We start from the raw sequence: 16,919 nt of genomic DNA, 5'->3' as shown, positions 1-16,919 counted from the left end.
TCATGAAAGGCTTATGTTTAATTGTCTTGTTGTATGACAGCGAGACTTGGTCTATAAGAGAAAAGCATAAATGTAGACTGGACCACACAGAGATGAGGATGTTGAGATGAATGGGTAGTTTCAGTGAATGATAGAACTAAAGACAGTGTGCTGCAAGAAAGGCACAAGAAATATCTGCGAGGTGGTGTCAACCAATACAGTGAGATGGTTTGGGTGTATTAAAGTACAGGAGGAGGTGAATTGGATGAGGATGGTCACAGGTCTGAATACAGAGGGAAGAGTCTAAAGAAAAACCAAGGAAGACATGGGATGAGGTCCTTTGTCGGAACCTCTGGGTTGGGAGATGGAGCAAGAAATGACTCAAGACTGCAACACATGGAGAGTTGCCATTGCATGAATGGACCTACATACGTTAGTACAGTCAATGACCTTGAAATGTACATGTATATCTAAAATCACTTACTGTCCGCCTGTCAGCAGATCGCTGGTGTCACCCATTACCATCGACATCTTGATGGCTTCTTTACTTCTGCCTGATTCTTCTTCCCAAAGATGTGTCTTCAAACTGATGTAGGGTTCTGTTTTCAGATCTGGCTGCAACTGACTGACTTGCTCACATGTGGAAGATAATGTGATAAGCCGGGGAGATAGGGCTTATCACCCAAGTGGTAGAGATATGGAGTGAGGATGGTCATAAGCAGTGGGGTGGTGGAGGTGGGGGGCAAACAAAAGTATGTTGTAAGTGTGTATGTATGTTGGATGTGGATAGGGCTGTGTACAGTAGGGTTGGGTAGCATAATATAGTGTAGGGTAGGTGGGTTAAGGCAGGAAAAGTAGCATAGCATTGGGTAATACAGTATAGTATGGCAGGGTATGATAAGGTGATGTAGGATAGGGTAGAGTACAGAAGGTAGCATGTGAGGTACAACTATAGCCCATTTTAAAGCCCATTTTGTAGCTGACTGGCTGATATAACTGAAGGAAAGGTCCATCCACCAATCATCCAATCCTACAGTGCCCCATGAGGAGTGTAGGAGCCCAGGGCTAGGCAGTTGGTCCTGACATTTAAGATGAGAGTGACCAGCCTCACTCATCCCTGAGTGGCATTACACGAGCAATCAACCCCAACCATCCCTTGGATATAAACCTTCACCGGCTCAATCCGACTGAAGCACAATAATTACACACTAAACCACCAGGAGCCAAAATTTGGTTTTATGGCTACCACCCAGCATAGTAAATGGTTTCCTGGTGTACAGGAAACCATTTGGCATGTCACTCAATGTAGAGTCACCCACAGGTAGAAGGAAGAGGAAAGAATGAAGGAAAGAAAGACAGAGGAGGGAGTGTAAAGTTACCCGTAGGCAGAAGGACAAGGAAAGAATGAAGGAAAGAAAGACAGAAGAGGATGGAAGGAAAGACGAATGGTGGAGAGGAAAGGGCAGACACCCAACAGCAGCACTACATCAAGTGAGTGGATGGTGAGTGCCCCCACCTACCACAAAATAATAAAGGAAAATTTTGCAGTACAGTATTACCTTTCCTTCAGGAAAAGTAATATTGCAAAATTTTCCTTTATAATAATTATGTGTCATCCTCAGCCTCATATCACCATGCAGAGTAAATCAATACTCCCATGATAAGAAAAATTAGTAACAGAATAGTACTTAGCTGATGATGAAAATAAGAGTTCATAAATAAGTTTAAGCTTCTTCACCTGTGACCATTCTATGGTGGTGGTGGTGACCCTACCTCAACTGGTTGTGAACTGAACTCTCAAACACCACCCACTTCAGCAAGGGGCTCCCAGAGATATCTTTTGCTGATGTTATATTAAAGGTTTGTCTGTGCTGTAAGAGTGAGGTGCATGGGATATATATATATGTGTGTGTGTGTGTGTGTGTGTGTGTGTGTGTGTGTGTGTGTGTGTGTGTGTGTGTGTGCGCGCGCGCGTGCGTGCGTGTGTGCATGTGTGTGTGTATGTCAGTGCGAGGGACTGCATTACAAAACACAACCACGGATTAGCATTCAAGCTGGAGCCATGACCCTGTTCCATTAAGTTCTTGTTGCTACTGTTGTTGTTGTTGTGATCTCAGGCTCATTTGGATATGAACCCAGTTGATGAAGTTGCTCTTTTCCTGCAGTTCACCAACTGCCCATAGGCAAAATGGGGATCCTCAATTTGGCTCAGTGGTAACATGCGGGCATTTGGAGTGCGGGGACCTGGGATAGAATCTTGGCCAGACTAGTGATTAATTTGTTAAGTTTCATTTCAGTTATTATAAGTGGAACAATACTAATGTTTGCAATTGAACACAGAATAAGCATATCTCAACCTGACAGCTTTACTGACCAATACATCTGATGGGGGAGCAAAGAAGGCCCCTCCCTTCTCCAAGATGCCAGTGGGTAAGGTTTTTTTTAAACATGCACACTGGTTGTGACAGATTGAGCAAATTTGAATATATGTTTTAGTTTCTGAATATAAAAGTAATAAAAAAATACTGCATACCGTATATATAAAGTGAGCACTAAGTATAATTACCCGCAAGAATATACAAGTACCGTATTCTGTTTACTGATGTCAGTATTACTGTACAGTTATTGTTGTTGTTGCACTACCCCAGTCTGTCCAATCTGTGCATGATCATGCAACATTTGAGCACAAAACACATATCTATTATCATACAAGTACTACATTACCTACTTATAACATCATTATTTATGTACTGTACATACACATTTTTCTATGTCCAACACTCTTGACATAAACAGTACAGTACTAGACAATAATTCCCTGAGTTAGACTATATGCACCAAATTGGACACCACTCACCTTCTGATGTCATAACCTGGAAATTGAAACCATACCATCTACACCAAAATTGCTAAAGTTATCTTGTCTAGTACTGGTGTGATATTACAGGCATTAGAAGACGCATTATTAAGACATGTCAGTGGGTTTGGTGATAAATCCACTGAAACTTTTAATGAAATTCAAACTGTTCCCTGACCCACCTGAGGATGGATCATGCTTTCTTTCACTCAAGGGTCAAAGATAGTTCTTTCATTTTAACATGGCATAGATTTTCATCTGCTTATTTCACATAGTTCAGTGGCAGACCATGACCATTCTATGGCTCTACAACTTTTAAATGACACTTCAGGAAAAGCTTCACAATCTAGTGTTAATCTCTTCATACAACTCGGTATTTAATACAAAAGGATGACAACTTTATATAAAGTTAGTGTAAAATGCATATAGCTACCACTAGATCACCATCTATATAAAATTATGAGATGAGTACTGTACTTTACACTACACCACATCCAATAATATCAAGCTAAACATTACAAAAACAAGGATATATCATCATTTATCACTAATATTATAAAAAAATATTTCTTTTTTGCTGAACACAAGGGAACTCAAGCTTAAAGCAAAACCTTTATGGTAATGGCTTTAACTATCCAATATTTACTTATTTGTAGAGAAATTAAAATGAAAAGTTTTCTGGCATTCAATGGAAGTACTAAGGCACATGCCTGAAATCCACTCCACATATCCCTTTTCTATTTCCTCCATATCCAGGGCTCACTCTAAACATTCAGTCTTTCTTCCACCCTACTGAGGAATATTTCGTTCCAAAATTCATTTGCTAATAAATTAAACAACCAGTCCCATATTTCCGCAAGGTGGTGAAGGAAGTACCCTTTAAAATTCTCCTATTTACTATCATCAAAGTTTTTGGCATATTCCAAGCTTGTATTTGTAAGATGTGCTGTACAATCACTTACTGACCGCCTCATTACACCCCAAACCTTTAAAACTGTCTCTCAGCACCTGGTCCCATATTTTATTAAGACAGACTTACTTTCTACTTCCATCCACATCCACACTCCTAATTTTTTACCACAATTATCTTCCTTCAGTCTCTCCACTGATAAAGTATTAAACGTTCCAATAAATCAATGACACTTGATGAAATACACATGCAGTACAACACTCTTACTTTGTGGGTATTTAACATATATTTCACTTGTTTCCTATCATGTCAAACTTAAGTTGCTCTGAAGTATCTCTTTGTCAATTAATCCAATAATTCATCAGTATAAAAGATAACATATAACCTTATATTACTCACTCTGATGTGAAAATTCCCCAAGGCTAGTTAATTAGTCCTAGATATTAAGGGCTGGTAACCTGCCTATGTCCCTGGTGTAGGAGCAGAGGTCAATGTAGGTGTGGTGACGGTGACAACAGTGTGATGGTGATATTGTTGGGTGAAACAGTTGTGGTCAAACCAGCCTCACACTGGGCCAGTTGACGCTGGAGCCTGGAGATCTCGTCATCCTGTATGTTCACTGTGAACGAGACTGGCATTAGAAAGAGCACAGTTCAATTTCATTACCAAATTTACAATCAACTTTCATAACTCAGGATTTTTTATTTGCAAGAAAAACTATATGGGAAACTTCTATACTTTCCTTTCCTTGCCTTTTGTTCAAAATAATAAAAAGCTATGGCTGAAGGCAATTTTTAAAAAGAGACAAAAGTTTGTCCAATATCTTATCTCTACTACTTCTCACTTTGCTTTACTGATTAGTTAAAAGAGGCCTGGTATATTTGCCAGCCCAAGTTTCTCTGCTATTTGATGCATCTGGGATATTCTTAAAATGTGAAAAGACAGTGGAAGTGTAGGCGATGCAGTGTCCTCAAAAGCATAAGAATAATGACACAAACCTTCACTGCCAAGACATGCCATGCTAATAATAAGGCCAAGGATGGTGAGGTATCCAAGCACAACCACCACCACCATCCAGCGTTCCATCCCAGTCCGAGACCGCCAGAAGTTGACCAGGAACGCACAGCGGCTAGGGAAAAGGTAAGGTATGGTATGTACATATATATATATATATATATATTTTTTACCAAACAGAATTGAACCACTCTCACAGCATGAACACTAAGTTATAGTTGTATGAAATCTGATGAGGCAGCTATGAGGTAAGAATGAGTCTCCCTGGTTAGTGATCAAATTGACTGTCTAATGTTACAACACGTGATGATCATTTGAACTGAAAGAGGTCAGAGATATTTGTCAGGTTAGAAAAAAAAGATGCTAAAGTGTGAGATTAACTCCTTCATTAAGATACATGTAGTCATTACTAGTGAAGGATGAGTTGCAAAATATTAAAACTTTTTCCATGTACTGTAACTGGTACAATAAAATGGGAGAAATGGTACACTCATCCAGCTATACAAGTAGCCCTGGAACTTTAATACGCATATCTATAATTTACTGTGGCAAACAAGAGTGGTAAATAGGTGATCTATAACCAGAGATGACTATATTCATTTTATAATTTTGTTCTTGCTATCTAAGGATGATTTTTTAAAACTTCAGTGAGACTTTTCCATTTTAAGAGGGTTTCCCCAAAGCTGAGTAAAATCACCAAAAAGTAGGAAGAAATTTGGCAAAGAAAAAGACTTCTGATTTTTATGATCAACAGTAAAATTTTTGGAGCAAGAATAAACCAGTAACAATGATTTCTGGTTATTATGAACATTGGTTAAGCATTAGATGGTTGATTAAGAAACCAAAAAACATGACTTCTGAGTTTTATGAACATGATTTCTGATTTTACGACCACCGGTAAAACATTTGTAACTCACCGTCTGCCCATCCGAAAATCACCATCATCACTGCCCTCACTTATCTCCATTGACATCATGGTGGTGAACTTCTCTCAGGTTCTCTCTCCTTCTCAACTTTCCTTCCCACTGCCCTATTCTCCTTCCTACATTTTTTTCTCCTCCTGCTTCTATTCTTTTGCCACCACTTTTCTTCTTCCTGGTTCCACTTTCTACTGTTCTTCCTCCAGCCACTGTTTGTCTTTTTTCTTGTACTCCTTCTCACTGTTTTTCTTCTTCCTGCTATTTTCTTCTTCCTGGTTCTCTGTCCTGTTTTTCTTCTCCCTGGTTTCCCACCTTTTTTGGTTCTCCCACCCACTGCTTTCTTCGGCCTGTTTTTTCTTCCTCCTGTTTTTCCTGGTTCTTAATACTACTTTTCTCTGGTTCTCCTTCCTACTGTTTTTCTTCTTCCTGTTGCTTTTCTTTTTTCTGTTATCCTCCAAGCTGCAGCCTTTCTTCCCAGTTCTTCTAGTTGCCACTTCCCTCTCTCTTGGTTCTTCTTCCTCCTTGCTGCTTTCCTTTTTCCCTCCTGGTGCCCTCCTCACTGCTTTCCATCGAACTGGTTTTCCTTACAACTGCTTTTCTTTTGCGTCTCGTCTCCTTTGTTTTCCTCCATCCTAGCTCACCTCACTGTTTTCTTTCCTCTTGATTTTTTCCATCCCACTTCTGTCCCTTCTTCTTTATGGTTTCCTTTTTACTGCTGTCTTTCTTCCCAGTTCTCCTTCAAACAACTCTTCCCTCAACTTGGTGTCAGGTTTTCCTCTGAGATGTCGCCACAACTGACTGGCATCCCTACCTTTCAGTGATAATGAGATAAGGCAAGGAGATAAAAAGCTAATCTTAACATGAATTGTGTGTGTGTGTGTGTGTGTGTGTGTGTGTGTGTACAGGGTGAGAGAGAGAGATTGGTGGCATTATGTGATAAATTCCAACCAGTCCTTGGATTTAAACCCTTATGAGCCACATATAGTTGGAGTGCCTTAAATCACTACAACACCAGGCATCCAACTGTTGGCTGTGTTACCACCAAATATCACAGGGTTTCCTAGGTTATGGGAAACCATGTGGCTTGTCAATCTATTAGCAGAGAGTCACCAAACAGCAGCACTACACTGAATGTGTGGATGATGGACACCCTCACCAACCACAGTGATGGTACTGATGAATAAAGGTCAAGTAAAAACGAACAGACTGTTTACAGTTTTATGCAAAAGAATGACAAATTAAAAAATTAAATTTTATCAAATATACATATCTCAATAAAGTCATCAATCCATAAAATAGACTCTCCTCAAAACAGAATGGACAAACTTGACTTAGCACTTCTCAAAAATGAAAGAGTGAATCAGGCAGTCCTCAGTAACATCCAGAAAATGTGCAAGATAAATGTTACTTTAATCCTACTGTAATCCAAGTGCTGCTTTAATTCAGATGTTATCTTTTTTTAGTTTATTTTTCTTGCTAACTGACAATTTTATTCAACTTAGGAAAGGCATCTCATACTGAAGGGGTTTATTAAGGCTATAACTAATTCCTCCAATTAGAAAAATCTACAGTATCTTAAACTGAATAAAACCATCAGATGATGATGAATGAAAATGAAAAAATAATTAAATAAATGAATAAAAAATACATCCCTGGAGCCAATGTTTTAAGTGACTTGATTTTAAGTGATCAAAATGCTTCTGTGCCATGGCTAGGAAGATTATAAGTATATCAAGTATCCAAACTGGACTTCACACTAACTTTACAAAGATACATGAGCAAGTTTACCTGATTATGTAATGTTAGAGGATCAGGAATTTTCATAATGAGAAGAATTTAATTTCTTTGCAACCATACTGTCTTTACAATTTTGATTCTGCTATCACCAGATGATTTTTTTTTTATCACATGAATCACTTATCATGGTCTTGGAAACAGTCTTCACTAACCCCTTCGGTAAAATGACAAATTTTTAATGAAAGGAGGCAACACAAGATTAGATGATGTACAGCACATATGCATGTATGCACGTATCTCTCAAAACATTGTAAACTAAATGGATTATGAAAAACTCCACTAACTTCCTTGGTAGAATAATGCTTTTAAAAATTTATTCGTGGTACCACTAATCCAATTTAATCATCTTACAAAGGTCACTCATTAAAGTCACTCTATCCATTTGGCAGAATGACTACACTTCGCTACCACCAGACAATTATAATCACTGCAAAAGATCTCTCATAGAAAAGAAGTTAATCAACATACTGTTAACAAGGACTGCCTGTGGATCTATATCACGAGGTGTGAATGGGGTAACAGTCAACAATATAAAGTATTAATATCCATACACTGTACTTTTGATAACTGTCAGGGCTACACCAACTTTAATATCAATTATTGTCATCTATGTAACAGCCATAGAGAGCAGGTGGGGTTGTTGGAACACTTGGAATTACAGAAGGGAAGATAATGGAATATATAAGTTCTCCAGTCATAATATGGGTGTCAACTGAACGATATAAATACAGTAGATGCTCGATTCCCCGTTCCATTATCTCAAATTTTCTGCTAAATCAACTTTCGTAACCAAGGCTCAATATAAGGGGAAATTTTCCAGTACTTCGAGGTACTGTACTTTCCACCATACCCTTGAAGACAACCCAAACCTAGCAAACTATGCTAAAAACCTAGCAAACTATGCTAACTCTCAAGGCTACACACAGCTGTCTGAACCCATAATTAATACCCCCACAAATGCATTATTGTACACATGATTTCCTTAAAGGAATTATACTCATTTTAACAGAAATATCCCCTTAAATAGGGAAAAATACCGGAAAAAAAAAAAAAAAAATCCGTTATCTCAGGCTTCTACTAAATTGGTGTGCCTTAAATTGAGCATCTACTGTAACTATGATCATTCAATTACAATATAAGCCTAATGTTTGCATGGGAGTAACAATAAATATATACTGTATTCTTGAACTCAAACAGCATTTTTGTACTCTGCTGCGCATGACATAACATTATCTGAAGGATTTCTCATGAACAAGAAACTACTGTAAGTTTATTGTCCTGACCTTATGGACAATTATTTTTTTTTTTCTTAATATCACAACATCTTGAACTCCACTCTTTAAAAAGCTTGTTAAAGCTCCCTCAGTAACCCAAGTGTTGCTACAACATTGTGAACTCCTTCAAGCCAATGATGATTTTTTTTTTTCCCCTGCTGCTGCCAACCAATTTTATTCACTGTAGTGGAGATTTATAGTTAAGAAAGGGTTAACAAAGCTATATCTAACCCCAAGAGTTTGATAATTCTCTCGTAAGTTGAATAAAATTGTCAGAAGACAGCATGAACAAACTAAAAAGGACATCATCTGGACAGTTCGAGTTAATGAAACGTAAGTAGTGGCTGAAAGTGTCACCATTTTGCACTACAATGGCTATGGATTGCAGGTGAGGATGACTGAGTGGATGCAGGTGAGAATTTGTTTGCTGACCTTTGCAAGAGTAAGAAAACCTGGAGTGTTAAAGAAGACAAACAGATTATGGTATACAACATACAACCACCTGATATCCCCAGCCCTGTGTAATGTATTGCATTATTTGTAAACTGAATTAAGGTGCAATGGGATCATTATTAACTGGGACTATATTCTTGCTGGCATAGAAAGCTCCTAAGCATCTCTTCCTTAGCGGTTTATATCTGAAAATGCCATGCCAATGTTCTTTTACATGTTATTTATAAACCGTATCCACATTAAAAGGTGGAAATACGAAACAAAAATAGTTTATGAATTGAAAATAATTTATAAAAGTATACTGAGAAGTAAACACTATGATAACAATGATTCCTATATTACAGACTTCAAGTGTACAGGCTCAAGGTTGGGCTATCATACTACTCCAGTGCATGAAGCAGTTAACTATGGAAGGGGTGCTAGAAAAACCTTCTACGCCCACAAGAATAACAATGAGGTTCTTGATCTACTGGATAAAAAAACTGGGTCAAGCTACAATCAGTGAACAAGCTGCAACACCTCAACCTATCAGCTGCATATTATCTACTGTGTACTGGTATTTTAGTCTGGCTGATATTAGGTACCAGGTAATTTTACTCAGATCAGCAAATTCTGGTGCAGCACAATCGTCAAAACCTTTTTAAATGGCATTCTGGACAAGATTTAGAACTTTGTATGTATAGTATTTATTTCTAGGTAATGCCAGATGACTTTATTCAGCTGAGAAACATATAGCTGTCAAAGGGTTACTGTAAACATCCAGGTTTTCAGCATAAGCATCTGCACAGTCTGTGACTTTGCGCTGAGTGAAGCAAAATGAAGTATCATCCTTTCAGCTAGTATGTGCCATTCTTACTTACTATGTCAGTACGTGTTAATGGTAATGGTAACAGCCAATCCCATGTTACCCACTTCTGGGTGTAGGGGCTCAAGCTAGGCAAATGCAGTCCAGTGCGTTTAAGGATAGATGACCAGCCTATTCCCCTTGTGGTAATACATAATAAAAAACCTCCAGTCACCTCACATGCACTCCAACTGGGCATTTTAACCACTATACCACCAGGTGCCTTATATAGGTCAGTATGTATTAATATCAGTTAAGGCTACGGGGGACAGACCTCATGAAACATCAAGGGAATCACAACATTTATGTGTATGAAAAACAGCAAAACACGATCGTTTCACATGAATTCAACCCTGACCATTACAGTGCATAACAACACGCAGCATATAAAAAGGGAAGTTGTAACATACTTCAGATCTTATGGGAAATTTATATACACTGCATTGACATATGCCTCACTATTCTCTTACTTATGGTCATATTCTTTAAAACTGAAATTATGAAGAAAAAGGAAAAACCCTCAATATCTGATGAGTACAGTACTGTATTATTAAAATGAATAACAGAGATTACCAGCATGTGTTTGGCCATGCTATTCTGTTGTTAAAAATGGTATGAAATGAGACAGCAAACATCCCTCACCCCTCTCCATATCCCTCTAATGGAGAATGGCGGACAGAAGAGGAGCAACTTTAATCTGCAGGTCACTAGGTTTACGTCCAGACCAGCCGGGGCCACAACAACGAGATGTGAATGTTAACCACACTAATTCCTCACACGTCTCACTGAAGACTCTGAGAAACATAGGGCTTACCTTCCATCTTCATACATTCAGTCTTAATAATATGGCCATAATTCTCAACGGTTACAACAAGTATAAAAGGAAGCGATGAACATTTGCATCTGGTGTGATTTCACTTGTGGTATGTACACAGTTCCTCACAAAACCTCTCTACCATTCACTGCTACTGACCATTTTTGCTTTTGACCAAAAACATCCAAAAATAATGATTCACCAAGTGCAAAGAGTACCAAAGATAGGATACTGCTAAATTATGGGGTAATACAGAACAGTGTTAATAAATTTATACATCATGTAGACTTCTCACTTTCTAATCCACAAGCAGTGTACCATCATCATCATCATCATCATGTTCACCTTCTTTTCACATCTAAAGATACAGGGTGAAGTAGGATCCAGAACCAAGGAAACTGAAAATACAAACATGGGAAGACTAAACTGAATACCCCGTGAAATGGACCATGTGATCATTCACACGTCATTTAAGTCCCTGCAGTCCATAGGCCACAAAAATATCTCTGGAAACTGTTGAGAGTTCTCATAATTTTATGCTCTCCTACTCTTAGCGTTTATAAAGGCTCCAACGTCCCTGCATGCATCAGTCTAGGTAACCTAATGGTGGCTCTCCATGCTGCTCAATCTCTGGCAGCCTCCCTATTCAGTCTCTTATTCTTGAGTCACACTCTATGACCTTATCCCAGGTCTTTTTCAGTCTACCTCTTGCAACCTACCCCAAACATTCACACTTCTCATTTCCACACCCAATTGTCATCCTTCATCCTTTTCACATGCCCAAACCATCTCAATCTACCCCTCCTCATCACAACACCAATGCACTCCAGTCCCATCCTTCCTCTCAACTCTTCCACCATAAGCCTAGCCCTAAAAGGCCTTGCATTCAAGGATGCAAACACTTCCATCTAGTCACTGTCATTTCTGTATGTCTGAGACTACGAATATCCTCTTCCTTTACTGCCCAGGTCTCAATACCAAACTGAATTACTCCACTAACACATATCACACACAATGACCCCTCAGCACGGAGGGAATGCCGTCTCAATGTCTGGAGTGACAACAGCTCCCTGAACTTCCTCCAACCACTCCTTACCCTAGCCACAAAGACAGCTCCAGCCCCACCTCCAGCGCATAACATGACCCCCAAACAACAAAACCTTTCCACACACTCAAGAGACTCACCAGCAAGATCAATTTTTTCACACCTGACAATCTCCACATGCTCTCCCCAACACACCACACACACAAAATCAACATTATTTTCCAGACTACCTCTAATATCACTACATCTCTTATGCTTCCACTTATCAAAAATACTGCACAACATGGAGTTACTTCCTATACCCCTGTGGCAAACTGTATTTCTGAATCCTGGCCGTCCCATTTATTAGAGAGAGACAAGGTCAGGATGACGACAACAACAACGATGATGACAACGATAACGACGACAATGATGATGATGATGATGAGAAGAAGGAGGAGGAGGAGGAGGAGGAGGAGGAGGAGGTGGAGGAGGAAGAAATATTGTAAAATGAATATCTGCATTTTCCTATATTCATAATAATTTTGACATCTGTATCATGACAATAAACAAGGAGCTCCAGGGAGTAATTCTGAACACGCAGAACTCAGTAAACCAATAATTAAAGTAAGACAAATATTTCTACCCATGGTGCCTCAGTTCCTCCATGGAGCAGCAGCATAAGAGGCACTACAGAAAGGAACTCCCAGGGCACCACATGTCCAAAATTCTATATTCTAACCTCCATTTTCCTTATTTCAATTCTGAAGCATTCAAAGTGTCTTCATGGGGCTCCTTAAATATAGTACATAATGTTCTGCTGTGCTAATCATTACCCAAATATCTTGGTAAGACCCAACTTTATGGAATGTCACAAGGAAGTATTGCATTTAGTATAACAGAGTAATTCTGCCTGAGAGATGATGGTGCCAGGAATTCTGAAGGCCTGCATGATAAGTAAACAGACATATAATCCACTTCACTGAGTACTCAATTCCTATACTACCAGTGTTGCTTACGTTTTCCTATTTCTGGATCCTATTCACTTTCTTCACAAGCAGGACAAGGTTATGATTGATGATATGGCGAATGGTTGTACTTAAAGCAACCAAGGAGACTGAAATACTGGGCTACAATACCACAAATTCCATACTCATCCTTTCTACATACAATATTTTCAATTTATTCCTCCTGGAAGACTTTTGGACTTATATTTAATCATTCAATATATAATAATTTCAATAGTATTGTCCACTGACACAATACATACTACTGTATATAAATTTACTAAATTACATGATGCAGAATATATTGGTTTATAAGTTAATTTCTCAAATATTTTCCCTTAACCTGACCTCCACCAAACTCAGCTTCCAACTATCAATACAAATGTGAATGTTAAGTTTTCCTTAGTTTATCTACAGTCTTTAACAAAACAGCCAATCCAATATTACTTCTTCTGAGGCATAGGGGGTTGAGTCGTGGTTACTACAATGTGGAACAATAGGTGACCAGTTTACATCCCTTGAGGCATTACAGAAATAAAAAATCCCAAGCCATCTCTCATGAATTTTTGAACCATGTGTGCAAGGCAAATTCATCACTCTGGCTGGTGTCTTTAAGCCTTCACTATGATGACATCTTTGTCCTTTAATCATACTGCCACCAAATGATTTTATTTAGCATCATTAGTCACATCTGGTAAACCTGCATTACACACACACTCAATATACAATTATTCACTTATAGCATCAATAAGAATTTAAACCTTTTTCAATTTACTTTTTTCAGCTTATACCTGTACAATCTCCTTGATGCCCAATTTTTCACTATACAGTGGGCTCACACAGTACACATGATAACAGTGTGCGAATCATATAGTACACAAGTGACCAAAAATTTTTTTCATTCACTGCCAGACGCCATGTATCCCAAACAGGGTGGCCAAGGGCTTAGAGTTAACTGTTTTACAGGGAGGGGCACTAATCCTCCACCAACCCCACTTGACACGTAGGGAGAACGTTAAGTCATAACCATAAAACTTTGAATTCGCGAGTTTAGCCCACACTACACAAGGCAGAGGCAAGAAGTGGCCCCCAAATTGCTATTTTCCCAGACTACTCAACCTCCCCTCCCCGCACAACACGCCCATCGTGACATCGTGACATTAGGGGCTCATGGGGAAGGTGCTCAAGAGGAGTCTACAGTGAGATCTCGCCAATAATGACTTCAACAATAACGTTTTCGGCAATAACGGTATGTTAGAATGGATACCCAGTTTCTATCATGTTTGGATTCACTTGAATAACAGTTACTTCGCGAACGCCAAGTTGTTATTCTGCAAATATGTCCATAACAAGACGAGGAATGAAACAAACAGGAAGACATGACAGAAATTGCTGAAAATGTGAGCAGCAGCGAAGAGCAGATGGAACATCCTCCCCTCACCACCTTCCCTGACTTGCCCACTGCCATCCCCTCCACCCCCACTGCCCCACCTTACTCACCAGCTGCCTCCTCCTCCACCTCCACAGCCCACCTGACTCACCTGCTCCACCTGGCATACCTGCAACCCCCACCATAATGACTGTTGCTGCATTTCTTCGTCAGAGCCTAGAATAATACAACACTGGCAACTGTTAAACACATGTAGTGGTGTGGCTGGTGTGGTGGGGGCACTCTAAGCATGTTGCTGTGCCTCAGAACCCCTGCTATTTAAGTCCATCAGGCCTGTCATCTACTGTTTTTAAGGTGACTGACCATATTTTTGTTATTTTAGCTGTATCTGTAGTACATATCTTAAAAATTTCCCCCTTATTATAACTCTAAGGTTAAAAAATATCAAGGTTTGAGGGGTCCCGCCCATATGTTATTTTTACCATAAGATTATGTATTCACAGTACGCAAAATCATAGTGTGCAAGGCTGTGGACTGCCCATCCACTAGTGCACTGTGTGAGCCCATTGTACAATTGTTTTTCTTCCGTATGATTGCTAAATCAGTAATTAATTATATGATCAATCAATACATGATCAATTTTCACAAACCAAGGTTGTGCTGTACTGACAGACTTGAATACCATACGGCTGTAGCTAACCCCTTCCAGTTTGAAAATAGTCTCCTAAACTGAGTGAAATAATCTGGAGGCAGCAAGGATTAAATGGAAAATATATAACTGTCATGAAGGGGTTAACTGCAAGTCCACCAGGCACCTTAATTACTACAGTATAAAGGATTGACCCTCACTCCATACCAGCTACAAATGCATACACAAATCTTCCCTTACATATTATCTGTGTATAAACCAAGTTCTTGTTATGTATATGTGTCTTGTTATGTTCAAATGGAGGAAAGAGACTCACATGCTGATGTTGTCTTAACTGTGTGATTATGCCAGTTGCACCTGTTAGCAGTGGTAGCTGTACCCTCAGGTTCATCTGAAAGGTGAACCCAGTGAACTGCAAGCTGAAGTTCCCCTACTCCTGCAGATTACCATCCTCCACTTTGGGGATAGGGAGAGAAGTGAGGGATGTTTACACAACAATGGTCCTTCCAATTTATCCACATTGTTTGGGCGTTGTCCCTCACGGGAATTCCCCTTCGAGTGACGCTGCCAAATCTGTACCAAAACACACCTCTCTGTCTCATGTCAGCTATTTGCTACTTCTAAATGAAATTTATTTACATTATATATATATATAAAATTCTCTAATATGGCTATTTAGTGTAAGAAAATGCCTATTGTATTTAATAATAACAATGACTTTTTATAAATACCTCAACACTTGGCAACGTTGCTTTCCAACGTTGTCGCGCTTGTAGGTGTCAGTGAGGGTAGGTCAGGTGTCAATCCGCAGGTCACTTTCTCTGACCGCCATTAAAAGATAAGCTCCTACCCCTACTACTTGCCCTTGTCTGCTCCACAGTTGAGAAAAAGAACTTATTTACAGCGTAAATAAGTATTTTTTAGAAGAGAAGGCAAACAGGGGACCTATAATTGATCCCTCAAAGGCTGTTGCTTGAACAGCAAAGGCCACCAACGTGAGTGAAGTAACAGTCAGACGAAATTGCTCTTCCTTCAATCAAGCCTGCATTACACAAAAGTCACCAGAACAAACTATAATAATTCATAAAAACGTATAGACTTTTTATAGAAATAAATCACCATAAACTGTAGATTTTATATGCAGAGAGAGAGAGAGAGAGAGAGAGAGAGAGAGAGAGAGAGACAAAGTCAAAAGGCTTTTCCTCAAATTCTAATTATTCATAAAACTGTATACAGTAGACTTTTTAAAGAAATAAATCTCCATAAAATGTTGATTTTATATGCAGAGAGAGAGAGAGAGAGAGAGAGAGAGAGAGAGAGAGAGAGAGCTGGGAGTGAGGGTTAACCTTTGTCTCTAACCCGATAATAGGCCCAGCAGAAACTGTGGCAACGTCACACGTAGGGGAGGTCCCGTGAGGGACAACGCACAAACAATCTGGATAAATTGGAAGGACCATAGGCAGTGGAGACACCCAGTCATATCACTGCCTCCACAAGATGGCATCCCTTTCCAGTACTGTTTATTGTGCTTACTGTGAGGATACAGAAGTTTCAACCATTCTTTTATTGCTCTAACAGGATCATTGGGTCCCACAGCTAGACTACTCAGACCAAACATTAAAGGTGAGTGATCAGTACCCCACCCACGTGCTGCACTGTAAGAGCAATAATCCCAACCATTTTTAGGACTTACACCCTTAAATGTCTCATCTGGCTGGAGTGCCTTAACCTTTAGACCACCTGGCTTTGCTGATTTTATCCTCACCATAAACACAACTTCACTACATAGGTATAGCAGCAGAAGTAGCAGTAGTAGTAGCTGCTGTAGCCCCTGGTTCATCAGGACCATGAACCTGGTGGACTGCAGGCTTAAGATGATCTTTGCCTGCAGTCCATCACCCTCCTTTTGGGGGATAGGGAAGCAGCTGGGGGATGTCTGTATACCCAGGCAATTGAGTAACTTGGCTATATCAGTACCACCACATGA

The sequence above is a fragment of the Coenobita brevimanus genome, chromosome 27 (genome assembly GCF_032717465.1).
Source record: "Coenobita brevimanus isolate Jiangsu-jjx chromosome 27, ASM3271746v2, whole genome shotgun sequence".
Lineage (NCBI taxonomy): Eukaryota > Metazoa > Arthropoda > Malacostraca > Decapoda > Coenobitidae > Coenobita > Coenobita brevimanus.
Note: the sequence above shows the minus strand (reverse complement) of the source record.